This window comes from Eschrichtius robustus, chromosome X (genome assembly GCF_028021215.1).
Source record: "Eschrichtius robustus isolate mEscRob2 chromosome X, mEscRob2.pri, whole genome shotgun sequence".
NCBI classification, from domain to species: domain Eukaryota; kingdom Metazoa; phylum Chordata; class Mammalia; order Artiodactyla; family Eschrichtiidae; genus Eschrichtius; species Eschrichtius robustus.
In genome coordinates this window covers 94,803,497-94,819,326 of record NC_090845.1, presented here as the reverse complement: position 1 = coordinate 94,819,326, position 15,830 = coordinate 94,803,497, and positions in this window count along the sequence as shown.

The following is a 15,830-nucleotide window of genomic DNA, read 5'->3' as shown; positions in this document are numbered from 1 at the left end:
CTCACTGCCAAGGGCCTGGGTTCAATCCCTGGTCAGGGAGCTAAGATCTCACAAGCTGTGCAGTGCGACCAAAAAAAATAAATAAAAATAAAAATGGAGTGGAACATGTACCTCACAAGGTTGTTATGAGATTTAAAACATAGTTTACCTAGAAGATCTGGGATGTAGCATGTTAGAAAATTTATACTATTTACATGGTACAGATAATAATTCTTAAAGAGCAAATGGTCAGTAAAAAGATGTTTCATAATTTAATGTGCAGTACATAACACAAGCTAGAAAATGTGTTAAGAAATAAATGAGGGACTTCCCTGGCGGTCCAGTGGTTAAGAGTCCGACACTTCCACTGCAGGGGGCGCAGATTCGATCCCTGGTTGGGGAACCAAAGATCCCACATGCCGCATGGCGTGGCCAAAAAAAAAAAGAAAGAAAGAATCATAAGAAAAGTATCCTAACTTCTTTAGTAGTCAAGAAAATGCCTGTTAAAATTACTTACAAAACTGCCAAAAAAATTTTTGAAACATCATAATTGGTTATTCATTGGCTGCCATTTTGTCTAACCTCCAAGTTGGATGCTAGTTAGGCCAGAGGAACAGGAGGAAGAAGTTCATACTAACTGAACTGTAGGGAAGGTGCCAGTCTCAAGGATACTGAGCTTCACTGGAATATGGCCAGACTGCTCATGTATCTTTTATGCATTTCCTCCTTCCATACTATGGGATTGATCTAAACTCTCAACACCATGACAAGGCCAGGAGATATCTCTTTTCTTCTCTGTACTATAGGAAGGTGTCTCTAACACAGTGACATATTTTTAAATATAAAAATTATAACTTGGAAATCATGCATCAGGCTTTTATTTTCAGCTACAATGGAGCAGCTGGTATCGAACTAATTCTACTGCTGACAGTAACTCTAAGTGCTTGACAAAAGTTTTACAAAGCTATTTGGAGACATTAGAGAGAACCAAGGCAGCCAGGACATGAGAGGACACATTGTAGTGTATGGAAAACATTGAGATGAGTCTTCCATTTGCTGCTACTTTTCTCTCCTCAAAGAATTTTTCAGTTCATAGAATGTGTGGCTTAAAGGACAAACAAAAAGCAACAATTAGAGATTAGTGGATGGGATAATAGGACAGTAGACAACATCCAAACTAAAGCTCAGAGAGAAAAACATCGGAGAATACAGAAAAAAGAATGAGACACAGATAACATGGTGAAAAGGTCTAACGTGTATGTAATTGGAATCTGAGAAGAAAAGAAAAAGAGGGCAAAAGCAGTATTTAAGAAATACTTGTTGAGGATTTTCCACAAACTGAAGAATGGTCTCAAGCTGTATGTTCTAGATGCGATATGAATCTGAAGCAGTATAATGACTGTTTCAGGCAGAATACTGAACCCCCAAAGATGTCCACATCCTAATCCTCAGAACTATGAATATGTTACGTTACATGGTAGAAGGGAATTAAGGTTGCAGATAGAATTTAAGTTGTTATCCTGGATCCAGGTGGGCCTTTAAAGGTGGACGAGGAAAGCAGCAATTTTGGTTAGTGAAAGACGTGGCGTGAAGACTTGAACTATTGCTGGCTTTAAAGATGGAGGAAGGAGGTCATGAGTCAAGGAATGCAGGTGGCTTCTAGAAGCTGGAAACGGCCCTCGGCTTACAGCCAGCAAGAAAACTGGGACCTCAGTCCTGCAAGCACAGGGAATTGAATTCTGTCAACAACTTGAATGAGCAAAAAAATGGATTTTCCCTTAGAGCTTCCAGAACAGATCTCATCCCTGCTGGCACTTTGATATTGGCCAGTAAGACATAATACTGGACTTCTGACTTATGAAACTAAAAGATAATGAATTTGTGTTGTTTTAAGTCATTAAGTTTGTAGTAACTTTTTATGGCAATGATAGAAAACTAATACAGTGAGAAAGAAAACCAGACATAGGTGCATCAAAGCAAAACTGATGGATAGTGGGAACAAAGAAGAAGTTTAAAGAAACTAGAAAACAAAGACACATTATCTTGCAGGAACATCAATAACCTTGACAACTGAATTTTCGAAAGACATAATGAAGGAAGACAATGGTCTGACATATTTAAAGTGTTGAAAAAAAAAGTTCCAACCAGGCAAAAATTCTTTCAAAATGAAGGTGAACCAAAATGGTTTAAGAGAAACAAAACTTGAGAGAATTTATAACCATCAGACATGCACTAAAAGAAATACTAAAGCGAGTTATTTAGGCAAAAGGAAAATGATCCCAAATGGAAACAAGGTAATTCAAGAAGGAATGAAGAACACTAAAAAGAGTTAATATGGGTAAATCTACTTGAATATTGGCTATTCAAAACAACAGCAATAATATCTTTTGGAGTTTAAAATATATGTGCAATTAAAATACATGATAACAGCACATAAGGTAGGAGGGTGTAAATGGAGTTGAAGTGTTGTAAGGTTCTTACCTTGTCTGGAAAGATGAGATCAAACCAGACTAGGACAGGCCCTAATCCAATATGACCAGTGTCCTTATAAGAAGAGAAGAGAAGAGATGCAGAGACAGAGAGAAAGAGAGGAGGATAACATGGGAAGACACAGACACAGAGGGGAGAGAATGCCATGTGAAGACAGAGGCAGAGATTGGAGTGATGCATTTACAAGGCAAGGAATGGCAAGAATTGCCAGTAACCACCAGAAGCTAGAAAAAGCAAGGAAGAATTCCTCCCCCAGAGCCTTTAGAGAGAGCATGGACCTACCAGCAATTTGATTTTGAATGTCTAGCCTCCATAACTATGAGAGAATAAATTTCACGTGTTCTAAGTCACCTAGTCTGTGGTGTTTTGTTATGGCAGCCCTAGGAACCTAATACACTATTGATACATTTTTTTTTAATTATTTATTTATTTATTTTTGGCTGTGTTGGGTCTTCGTTTCTGCGCGAGGGCTTTCTCTAGTTGCGGCGAGCGGGGGCCACTCTTCATCGCGGTGCGCGGGCCTCTCACCATCGCGGCCTCTCTTGTTGCGGAGCACAGGCTCCAGACGCGCAGGCTCAGTAATTGTGGCTCACGGGCCTAGTTGCTCCGTGGCATGTGGGATCTTCCCAGACCAGGGCTCGAACCCGTGTCCCCTGCATTGGCAGGCAGATTCTCAAACACTGAGCCACCAGGGAAGCCCTATTGATACATTTTTAATAAACTATTTGAAAATAATTTTAAAACTCCACAGCATATTTAATATCCTTCCATGCTTACTGTCTACATCATTATTTTGTTAATAAGTTACAGAAGGAATAATTTCTGCATATCTTCAAATTTTAAATTTCATTTACTTTTCTGACTACAAAGGTAGTGTATGTTTTAGATTAGAAAATAGTAGGGGAAATCTGTAAAATAAGATTTAATTGCCCTGTGACCCTACTCCTAGGGCCCTTTCTAAGATATTGTCTATAAATAGCTTTGGTGTATATTATTCCAGGTATTTTTCACTTCAGATTCAGATTCAGTATCAAGAGAAATGTAATTCTCTTATTCTCTCCCTCCCTCTCTCACTGTGAGATGCATGTGATTTACTGATATAGTATATCAGCAAAGAATGCTTATTGAAGCCTTGCCTATAATGGCAAAATGCTAGAAACTAATCAAATGTCCACCAATGGGTAGAAGCTTGAACAAATTGTTGTATATTCATAATAGCGCATTTTTTCAGCTTTTACAGGAAGGATAAGTTATATCTATATTAATGATGAAGAAATATTCATGATGTATTAAGTGAAATACACATACTCACACACACACACACTGAATATGAGAAACGTGTGGAATAATACATAGAAAGTTATTTGGAGTTTGCAGGTGAAGAAGGAAAGGGGTGTGTGTGGGGGGTGTGTGTGTGTGTGAAATTATATATATTTTTAATAAGATCATTATATTATTTCATTTCATTGTTTTCAGTGAACACATGCTAATTTTATAATTCTGGAAGAAAATTTGATCACAGATTGAAAAAATATACAAGTTTGAAAACTTTTAATTTAATATGAATATATCAGTTGAAAAATATATTTTTATTATCATTTATCAGAAGCTTAAAACTTATAATAAACTTATCACCTAAAAGTAGAAAAAATAATATATTGCATAAACTCTGAGTATTTAGTGCCATGAACATAAAACATATGTTTAATTTAGAGTCATTTCACAGAAAAATTTCTATTTGTAATATATACTTCTTTCTCTAGAAGGGCCAAACATCATTCCAATAATGTGAGTTATGAAATTTTATTTACTAAAATATCCTAATTGATGACAGATAAAGGTTGGATAAAATTACTTAGGAGATATGGTAATATAGCATTTGCAGAAGCCAGATAAAAGGATGTTATGAACAGCTCTTTTGAGAGGCTCTTCAGGGTCATTTACTTGCTTTTGCTATGTGTTTCCTTTTCAAATTTCTATTTCAGTTTGTAATTTTGGAGTAGCTCCTGATTATAGTAAATGACCACTGTTCTACAAAATTTATGACGTTTTAGCAAAATGAAATAACCTCTGTCACATTAATTTTCTTCCTGTCAACACATTACTATCATCATGGTCTTCACTCTAATCTACTGTGGGGACTACAACGGTGTCAACATTTTCCTGGTCTGTCAAAAACTGGTAAATGACAGAGAACTGTAGTAATCCATATGTTACAAGTGGTACTGCTATGATGTCCCTGAGATTATCTGCAGCAGATTTTACTGGTCATAATCACAGCTTAGTGGATCACAGTGTCATTATGCACCATGCAGCATATAGAATAATTAATTGAATGCTTCCTGTGTGCCAGGAACTGTGCTAAGCATTGTACAAACATAATATCATTTAAGATAAATAATTATTTAATTGGATAGGTATTATTATCCATACTAAGGCTCAGGGTTTAAGCCATTTGTCAGGTGGCAAATAGCAAAGCTAAGCCTTGAATTTAAGGTGTGTGACTCCAGGTGTGCTCTTTACCTATAAGCTATGCTACTTCCAGTAGTATCTGAGGTATACATTACTAAAGTTCAAAAATATCTGGTTTTCTTCCATTTTATGTGCATTGCAAGGGTGTATTTCCTAGTGTTCTTGTAATTGGTAAGGGCTACCTAACTAGTTCTGGCCAAGGGGCTGTGGGAGCTTTTGTTTCCAGGTGAAAACACTTAATTGCTAATGTGCAACTCTCTTGCCACCTCTCTTTCCTAGCTGCAGCAACTGAAGATGACTTGTGTTGAGATGCTAGAGCTTCTCAAATTTGAAGAAGCCTGATTACTCAGTCACCATAGAGAGGGAAGATACTCTGGAGAGTTATCTGAAACCACAACATAATTTGTGTGAGTCAGAAGCATGCTTTTGTTATGTTAAGCTACTGAGATTATAGGACTGTTACCATAGCTTAGTTTAACATGTCCTGATTAATACAGAAGACTGGTACTGAGAGTATTACCACAACAAAAACCTGAACTATGACATTGGCTAAGTGGTTTTGTGGTAGGATTTTTCAGTGGCAAAAATCTGGTGAAACTGTAACTTGCAATAGACTCAGCATATATAATTAGGGAATTTGTAACTCTAAGAGAAGAGATTGGAAAGCAATGTTAGTGGGGAAATATAGGGGAAGAAGCTAGAAAACCAAACGTTAGTACTGTTTCTAATAGTGATGATAGTGTTTGGCAATAACTGCTGGCTTTGACTGGTGTGATGGTTAATTTTATGTGTCAACTTGATTGGGCTAAGGGATGCCCAGATAGCTGATATAACATATTTCTGGGTGTGTCTGTGAGGGAGTCTCCAGAAGAGATTAGCATTTGAATCAGTAGAATGAGTAAAGACGATCAGCCTCACCAAGGTAGGTGGGCATCTATCAATCTGTTGAAGGCGTGGATAGAGCAAAAGATGGAGAAAGGGCAGTTCATTCTCTCTGCTTTGGTGAAACACTCATTTTCCCCTGCCCTTGGATATCAGCGCTCCTGGTTCTCAGGCTTTTGGATTCAGACTGGGAATTACACGATCAGCCCCTTGATTCTTAGGCCTTCAGACTCAGACTGAGTTACACCACTGGCTTTCCTGGTTTTCCAGCTTGCAGATGGCAAATGGAGGGACTTCTTGGCCTCCGTAATAGCATAAGCTAGTTCCTGTAATAAATATCTCTCTTTCTGTCTCTGTCTCTCTCTCTGTCCCTATCTATCTATCTATATAATTCGTTCTGTTTCTCTGGAGAACCTTGATTAATACAATTGGCAAGAATAGCTCAAGAAAGAATTAGCTGGTTTGCAAACAGAAATAAAGGAGAATAGAGAATACAAGAATTTCAAACATCTTATGGTTGGAAAACCCAACTGGGTTTCAACCTCAAACTGTAAAAAATAAGACTGAGAGATCTTTGGAAGGACAAATGCTCAATGAAATGTTTCAAATTATTAAAATGTATCATGGGAAAATTAGACTAACGGTGTGACACCCTATAAAACTTTTCATTTAAATAAAATGCTCAGGTCAAAGATTACCTTAATGTTGTGGTTTTTCCACAGAAGACTGACAACCTCAAGTTAATCCACATTAAAGAAACAGGGAGATACGGGAGCAAGAAAGAAAAAAAAAAGCTATAGCAAATATGAAAACTACGCCTGCATAAGAAGTGCAGGTGTGGTTATTGGCACATATGGCTGACTGAAGCCAAGCCTGTTTTTGAGACAGTGGAACTGTTAAACAAACCATAAGCCTGAACTAAGAAAGCCTGTGAAAAAGACTTAAACCAATGCTTGGGCCACCAGGATTAAAATAATCTAGGTTATCAGACTTAATTTAGGCCATAAGACTTAAAGCAACCCTTAGGCCGCCAAAATTCTATAGACAAGAAGCAGGCATAACCCCCAAGGAAGACATATTCCATAATGCTCACTTCAGATATAACATACACACAAACATGTATAGAGATTCAATTAATTTTATGAAACGAGGATAACCTTAACACAAACTTTGTGAAGATAACTCAGAATAGTAGACTAATTGCATTTATGAATAAAAGTACATAAATTTCTAATAAATGTAGTAGATATTGTGGATTGATTAACTCAACCTCCGTTCTACCTTACTAATTGCAGTTAGAGTTCTGATAGTAAATTCAGTTCTGCCAATTAGATTGACTTGTTGGATATTTGTAATATGTGTAAGTGAGATGGAGGACATATTCCTGCTGCTGTTGCTAAGGGCAATGTCATGGATAAGAGAATAGTGACTCCATTTAGCAAAGACTACTTTGGGTCCAGGTGTGGCAGACACATTTGGCGCCTAATACTGCTTTTGCACAACCTTATCTCTGACTTGTCCTGTGCATGTCAGCCAGCCTCCATCCTTGGCCACCCCAGCGTTTGCACAATGGGCAAGTGGAGTAGCCATGATGGTAAGGATGGAGGCTATACACGGGCTCAAAAGCATGGAATACTCACCAAAACCAGCTACCATCTTGGTGGCAAGTTGATTATTTCAGACCTTTCTACCATGGAGGATGGTGTGATTTGCTCTTAACAGAATTGACATCTTCTCCAGATATGAGTTTAGCTTGCTTTCTCTGCTGGCATCACAATTTGAAGTTTACAAAATGCCTGATTCAAGGGATCCATTTTATGGCGAAGGAGGTGTGGTAATGGGTATACGACCACAAGGATCCACTGGTCCTGTAATATAACATAGAACTCAGCATTAGCTGGTCCAATAAGCTGATTGGATGGCCTGTTAAAGGCACAGCTAAGGCACCAGACAGGAAAACACCGCAGTGTTGGAATATTGTCCTTCAGAGTGAATAATATATACCTACATATCAACAAATGATATGCGGTATTGTATTTCTAATAGCTAGAATACATGTCCGGGAACCAACTCAGTGACCCACTTATAGAATTTGTGTTTCTTGTTTCTACATACTCATGTCTGCTTCTCAAGGGTGATGCTTCCACCAGGAAACACTTTAAGGGTTCCACCTAACCCGAAACTACAATTACCACCTGGTCACTTTAGGCTTCTCATTTTGGTAGAGCAGAAGGCAAAGAAAGGAATTACTCTACTAGTGGGCATAACTATCTCCGATTATCATAAGAAGTTAGGGTTTCTGTTACCTAATGGAGGCAGGGAAGAATATGTTTGTCACTCAGATGATCCACTGGGGTGTCTTTTAGTGCTTCCATGCCTGATGATAACAGTGAACGTACAGTTACAGTAACAATGACCTAATAATGGCAAGGCAACAAAGGGCTCTAACCCCTCAGAGATAAAATGTTGGGTTGTCCCAAAAGGTAAATGACTTAAACCAGCTGCAGTGTTGGTCAAGAGCAAGGGTAATCTAGAATGAATGATAGAAGAGAATGTATAGACTATGGCTTCAAGACCAATTGAAGCAGGGGGACCATAGCTTGTTCAATTAACTCTCCTGTATTACTTAATTTTAGAGACTATGGCCTGTACCTCCTTGAAAATTTTGATGTTGGAGTATACTTAACATAGGGTATGAGTGTATCTGAGTAGTGCAAAGGGTGAACCAAGGCAGACACACATATGTTGTGCAAAGGGTAAATTGTTGCACATTAGAATCTTTATTGATTATTTTAAATTTAAGATTTCGCTTTACATAGCAAAATTGCACTTATTCCTTTTCTCCATTGGACTCTTCATGGCACCATTAAAATGATTTCATTGTCGGTTGATCAATATTTTATTTACTTCTATTGTTAGTGCTCCTCCGAAGTCTCTTTTGTTGGAGGTTACTCGAGATGGGGCTCATAGACTTAGCTGCAACTGATGTTTAACATTAAGTTTTTAGGTATCAACATTTTGTTTTTAAAAATAGTTAAACCATTCCAATCCATGATTATGCAACTAGTTTACTCTTCAGAACACTCTGTAAGGCATGCATACCAAGATGAATATATTGCTAGACAGATAAGTAAAAATATAGATATAGACAGTTGATTTTAAAATTTACTTCTGGAAACTGTAAGCAACGACTTGTGGGAAGAGTTAATTGTTGCTAATTGGAATCTTGATTTTTTAATGTGAGATTCAAATTAACCTTTTCATTTTGTTCCACTGTGCTCTTCATCATTTCTTTAACCAACGCCATACTTTTAAAAAGTATGTACAACGGACCCATTATATACTTTGGTGCCTGCTACTGCCAATGCTCCTTAGCAAGCTCCTTTTAGAGGTAAATCTAGGAGGTTGTCATTATGTAAAGACTTCATGTGATACTTACCTAAATATTGCCTAGCGTTATGGACTGAATATTTGTCCCCTCCCCCAAATTCATATGCTGAAGCCCTAACCCCCAATGTGATGGTACTTGGAGATGGGGCCTTTGGGAAGTAGTTACAGTTAGATGAGCTAACGAGGGCAGTCCCTATTCTGATGAGATTAGTGTCCTTATAAGAAGAGAGACCAGAGAGCTTGCTCTCTTCCTCCTTCACTGTGTGTGCACCATGAGGAGGTCATGTGAGCACACAGTGAAACGGCTGCCAAGAGAAGAGGCCTCAGAATGAAACCTACCTTTGGTGACAACATTGACATTCTTGGTATTCTGTTTGAAAATCAATCAACCATAAATATACAGGTTTATTGTTGGGAAAACCTCTGGAGGATCCCCCAACCTGGCCCATGAGCACTCCCAATGCCCTGAGTGCCAAACCCATACCTATCGCAGTCCGAAACCAGCTCCTTGTCCATACTTCTCAAGGGCAGGAGCAAGAGCAAGTCCTGGTAGACAGGGAGTATGCTCAGAAAATGCACTATGGCAAGGGAAAAAACACAAATGTGAGCTGTAGCACCACTTATGAGAAGACAAAAAGGAGGCTATCAGCAGCCAGCCTGGTGTATTGTAAAATGGAGAGAAGATACACAAGATGAAGAATTATGCCACAAGAGGGAGCAAGAAGCATGGAGAGGAGGTGTATCCAAATAAGGTCTAAGAAAGCTTCAGAGTTTATAGCAGGACTGATGAAAGGTTTTTCTCCCCTGAAGACAGTTATTAAAGATTGGAGGAGGTGACTCCTATTTCAAAAGCAAAAACAGCAATGGAAAACTCCAAGGAACATGAAAAATCAAGGGAACATGACATCACCAAAAGATCACAATAATCTTCCAGTAACCAAACACAAAGACATGGAGATTTATGATTCACCTGATAAAAAATTCCAAATAGCTATTTTGAGGAAATGCAGTGAGCTACAAAAAGCACTGAAAGACAATTCAGTGAAATCAGGAAAATAATGCATGAACAAAATGAAATTTAACGTAGAGAAAGAAACACAAAAAAGAACCAAACAGAAATTTGGGAGCTGAATAATTCACTGAATGAAACAAAAAATGCAATAGAGAACATGAATAACAAAATAGACCAAACAGAAGATAAAATCAGTGAGTTAGAGGACAGGAACTTGGAAGTAACTCAGTCAGAGGATAACAGAGAAAAAAAGAATGAAATAGTGAAGAAAGCCTATGTGATCTATGGAACATTACAAAAAAGAACAAATTTCAGAATCATTGGAGTTCCAGAAGGAGAAGAAAGGGTAAGAAAGTTTATTTAAAGAAATAATAGCTCAAAACTTCCCAAACCTGGGGTGAGATTTGGATGTCCAAGTTCATGAAGCTAATAGATCACCCCATTATCTCAATTAAAAATGACCTTCTCCAAGACACATTACAATAAAACTGTCAAAAATCAAAGACAAATAGAGAATCCTAAAAGCAGGAAGTAAAAAGATTGTAACCTACAAAGGAACATCCATTAAAGAATCACTAGACTTCTCAGGAGGAACTGTATAGGCCAGTAGAGAGTGGAATGATATATTCAAAGTGTAGAAAGAAAAAAATTGCCAGCCGAGAATACTCTATCTGTCAACATTGTCCTTCAGGAATGAAGGAGAAATAAAGACTTTCCCAGACAAACAAAGCTGAGGGAGTTCATCACCATGAGACCTGCCTTACAAGAAATGCTGAAAGGAGTTCTTCAACCTGAAATTAAAAACACTAATTGTTAACATGAAAACATATGAAAATATACAACACAGTGATAAAGAGTGACATAGAGTCAGATTCCAAAAATTCTAATTCAGTGATATGATGGTGTATTAACCACCTAACTATAGTATAAAGTTTAAAGGTAAATAATATAAGGAATAACTATAGTGACTATAATTTGTTAATGAATGCACCATATAAAAAGAGGTAAATTGTGACATCAAAAACATAAAAAGGGGGAGTAAGAGGGGAGAGCTTTTGTATGTGATCAAAGTAAGTTGCTATCAGCTTAAAGTAGACTGTTAAAAATATAAGACGTTTTATGTAAGCCTTATAGTAACGACAAAGCAAAAACCCATCATAACTTCACAAAAGATAAAGAGAAGTGAATCAGAGAAATAGCTACTATGGAAAGTACCAACTCACAAAAGTAGACAGAAAGAGAGGAAAAAAGGAACAATGGAACTACAAAACAGCCAGAAAACAATAACGTGGCATTAGGAAGTGCTTACATATCAATAATTACTCTAACTGTAAACAGACTGAATTCTTCAGTCCTAAGGCATAGAGTGGCAGGATGGATTAAAAAAACAAGACCCAACTATATGCTGCCTACAAAAGACTCACTTCAGCTCTATGGACAATCATAGACTAAAAAGGAAGGGATAGAAAATGATATTCCATGTAAGTGGAAGCCAAAAGAAAGTGTGGGTAGCTATACAACACCAGACAAAATAGACTTTATGCCAAAAATGATTAACAAGAGACAAAGAATATCATTATATAATGATAAAGAGGTCAACTCATCAAGAAGATTTAACAACTGTAAATACATATGCACCCAACATCAGAAGACCTAAATACAGTAAGAAAATACTAAGAGATCCGAAGGGAGGAATAGACAACAACACCATAATAGTAGGGGATGTCAATAACTCACTTTCAACAATAGACAGATCATCAAGGCAGAAAATAAACAAGGAAACATTGGACTTGAACCATACTTTAGACCAAGGGGACTGAACAGATATATACAGAACATTCTATCCAACAACATCAGAATACACATTCTTCTCAAGTGCATATGGAACATTCTCCATAACAAGAAAAAGTGCCCCACTCTCACTACTCTTATTCAACTTAGTACTGGAAGTCCTAGCTAGAGCAATCAAGCAAGATAAAGAAATAAGAGACATCCAGGGACTTCCCTGGTGGTCCGGTGGGTAAGACTCTGTGCTCCTAATGCAGGGGGCCTGGGTTCAATCCCTGGTCAGGGAACTAGATCCCACATGCATGCCGCAACTAAGAAGCCCACATGCTGCAACTAAAGATCTTGCATGCTGCAACTAAAACATGCTGCAACGAAGATCCCACATACCACAACTAAGACCTGGCGTGGCCAAAATAATAAATAAATATTTTAAAAAAAGAAATAAGAGGCATCCAAATAGGAAAGAAGGAAGTAAAATTGTTGTTATTTGCAGATGATATGATCTTACATAGAGAAAATCCTAGAGACTCCACCAAAAAACTGTTGGAACTAATCAACGAATTTGGTAAAGGTGCAGGATATAAAATCAATATACAGAAGTCAATTGCATTTCTATACACTAACAACAAAATATCTGAAAAGGATATAAAGAAAACAATCCCATTTACAATAGCATCAAAAGCAATAAAATACTTAGGAATAAATTTAACAAAGGGAGTGAAAGATCTGTACCTTGAAAAATCATAAAATGTTGGTGAAAGAAAGTAAAGACAAATAAATTAGAAGATATCCTGTGATCATGGATTGGAAGAATTAATATAGTCAGAATGTCCATACTACCCAAAGCCATCTATAAATGCAATACAATCTTTAACAAAATTCTAATGGTGTTTTTCACAGAAATAGCAAAAAAAATCCTAAAATTTGTATAGACCCAAAGAAGACCCTGAATAACCAAAGAAATCCTGAGAAAGAAGAACATAGCCAGAGGCATCACACTTCCTGATTTCAAACTATTCTACAAAGCTATAGTAATCAAAACAGTATAGCACTGGCATAAAAATAGACACATAGACCCATGGAATAGAGTAGAGAGGGAAAGGATAGTCTCTTCAATAAATGGTGCTGGGAAAATTGGATAACCACAGGCAGAAAAATGAAACTGGACCCCTATCTTGCACCACTCACGAAAATTAACCTGAACTGGATTAAAGATTTAAACACAAGACCTGAAACCATAAAACTCCTAGAAGGAACCGTAGGGGAAAATATCCTTGACATTTGTCTTGGCAATGATTTTTTTAGACATGACACCAAAGCACAAGCAACAAAGGCAAAAATCAACAAGTGGAACTACATCAAACTAAAAAGCTTCTGCACAGCAAAAGAGACAATCAACAAAATGAAAAGGCAACCTATGGAGTGGGAGAATGTATTTGCAAACCATATATTGGATAAGGGGTTAATACCCAAAATATATAAAGAACTCATACAACTCAATAACAACAACAACAACAAAAACAAAAACAAATGCCTGGTGCACAGTCCCTTGCCTCAGGTGACTGTGGGTAGCAAATGCTTTTAAATGCTGTTCACCAATGCTGCCTAGACAAGTGCTCCAGCCTTGAGAGAGTTCTAAGGGGGGAGCAAAACAAAGGCAAGTCTCTGAGCTGATATTTCCGGTGACCACCAGAAAGGTCTAAATGCACAACTACTCTTCTTTGAGAAAAAGGTCCATACTTCCTCTCTGGTACCAACAACCTGCACCAGGAACACAGTCTGCCATTCTCACAACCACCAAGCTGTGGAATGTGGGTGACACAACAACTCTCATTTCCTGAAATTTAAAACCTCTTTTCACATTAAGCAGTCTCCTGGTTGTTGTATTTTTTTTTAGAATCCAGAGTTCAAAAAAATTGATTCTGACAGTTTTGGCATCTTCATAATTGCTTCCGTGCAGGAACAGATTCTTGGAGCTCCCTACTTGCCATTTTTGGTGACATCATTTTTTAAATTAATTAATTAGTTAATTTTTGGCTGAGTTGCATCTTCATTGCTGTGCGCGTGGGCTTTCTCTAGTTGCGGCGAGCGAGGGCTACTCTTCGTTGCAGTGCGCGGGCTTCTCATTGCAGTGGCTTCTCTTGTTGTGGAGCACAGGCTCTAGGTACACGGGCTTCAGTAGTTGTAGCACATGGGCTCAGTAGTTGTGGCTTGCAGGCTCTGGAGCGCAGGCTCAGTAGTTGTGGCTCACCGACTTAGTTGCTCCGTGGCATGTGAGATCTTCCCGGACCAGGGCTTGAACCCGTGTCCCCTGCATTGGCAGGCAGATTCTTAACCACTGCACCACCAGGGAAGTCCCATGACATCATTTTTTTCATTAAATTTTAACACTAGTCATAGTGGTGTAAGAAAGTATCCTAAGAGATCACTTGAGTTCCATCCACATTTATTCTAGCCTCCATTGTGTGGCAGGAACCCCATGATAATATAATTCTCTCCAAACCTCTCTCTTTTGCCTCTTCACCAGTGAGAAGCCCACAATGAACAAATGGCAGTCTCACCTTCCAATTAGATGAAATCCTGTATGCTTGAGGAATCATTTTTCCTGTTTGTAGAAAAATCTCTCAGTCAGAGGGGCCTAGAGTTGCAAGGATGTTAGCAACAGCTTCCCTTTCCACTTTCTGGAAATTTTGCTCATTCTTCACTATCTAAGCTGGGTCAATACAAATACAGCCTGACAATAATTTCTACTCTGGCTTTTACACTTCCTGCCCGTGTAACATTTTGCAAATCATTTATCCTCTCTCTAAGCCTCTATTTTCTCATATATGAAATGAGTAAATTAATGCCTACCTTAAACTATTATCCCAAAGAGGCAGCTAGCCCAGTACCTATTACCAGAATTTTGCTTATAATTAGTTCAGTTAATTTCCCTTCCAGACGTCCCTAATATAAAAGTTCCCCCCCTGTGATTCTCATCCAAGAATTCCTGTTAGTAAAAATGCCCATATGGGAACCCTTGACACATCCAGGCATCTAAAAGGAGAAAGGGATATGGAAAACCTTGTCTGGTAAGAAGTGTTAGGAAGATCAAGAAAGGAATACCAGATGGTGGTGTCATTTTGCAGGTAGACATAATTTAGAGATTGGAGATCTTGAAGGAGATGCTTTGCCAAGAACCGGCAGGATACCAGCAGTATACAGCATATCTTCCCGATATCAGTCCTATGCCTTTTCATCTATACTATCTTCTTACTAGATACTTACTAGAGTTGATAGCATGAGGGGAGCAAAACAGAGACCTAGAAAATGAAAATGATATATAAGAAGCAAAGTAGAATTCTTCAGTTAGTCTGCATCTAGCAAGCGACATTCATGATGCAAGGTCATCAAACTTCTAAGCTAGGGGGTTTTTTAGGGTCTTGTGACCAGGGGTAGAATGGATCCCAAGCTTTCGTACAGGTCCAGTGCCTCTGACTCCAAAGCACAGAACAGGGGTGCCTGGGAAGGGGGAGGGAGGTGTACCCTTCTCATATGTCAGCAACAGACCCTGAAGTTACTACCTGCTAGCAAAGCTCAGCTGGATCAGAGCAGCAGAAAACAAGCTGTGCCATTTTCTAAGTATGCCACCAGAGGGCACATACTTGGAAATTTTCTTTCTAGGCAGTCTTTTCTTGTTTCTTCTGCAGCAACTGGCTATAACTGAGAGAGCAGACTGTGTTTTGTATACCAAGAGTGAGCATGAACCTGCCTTAGCATCAGTAGACCTGAGGTTTCCACTGCCTTCCTGTAGGACACATGCACCCATGACTACCCC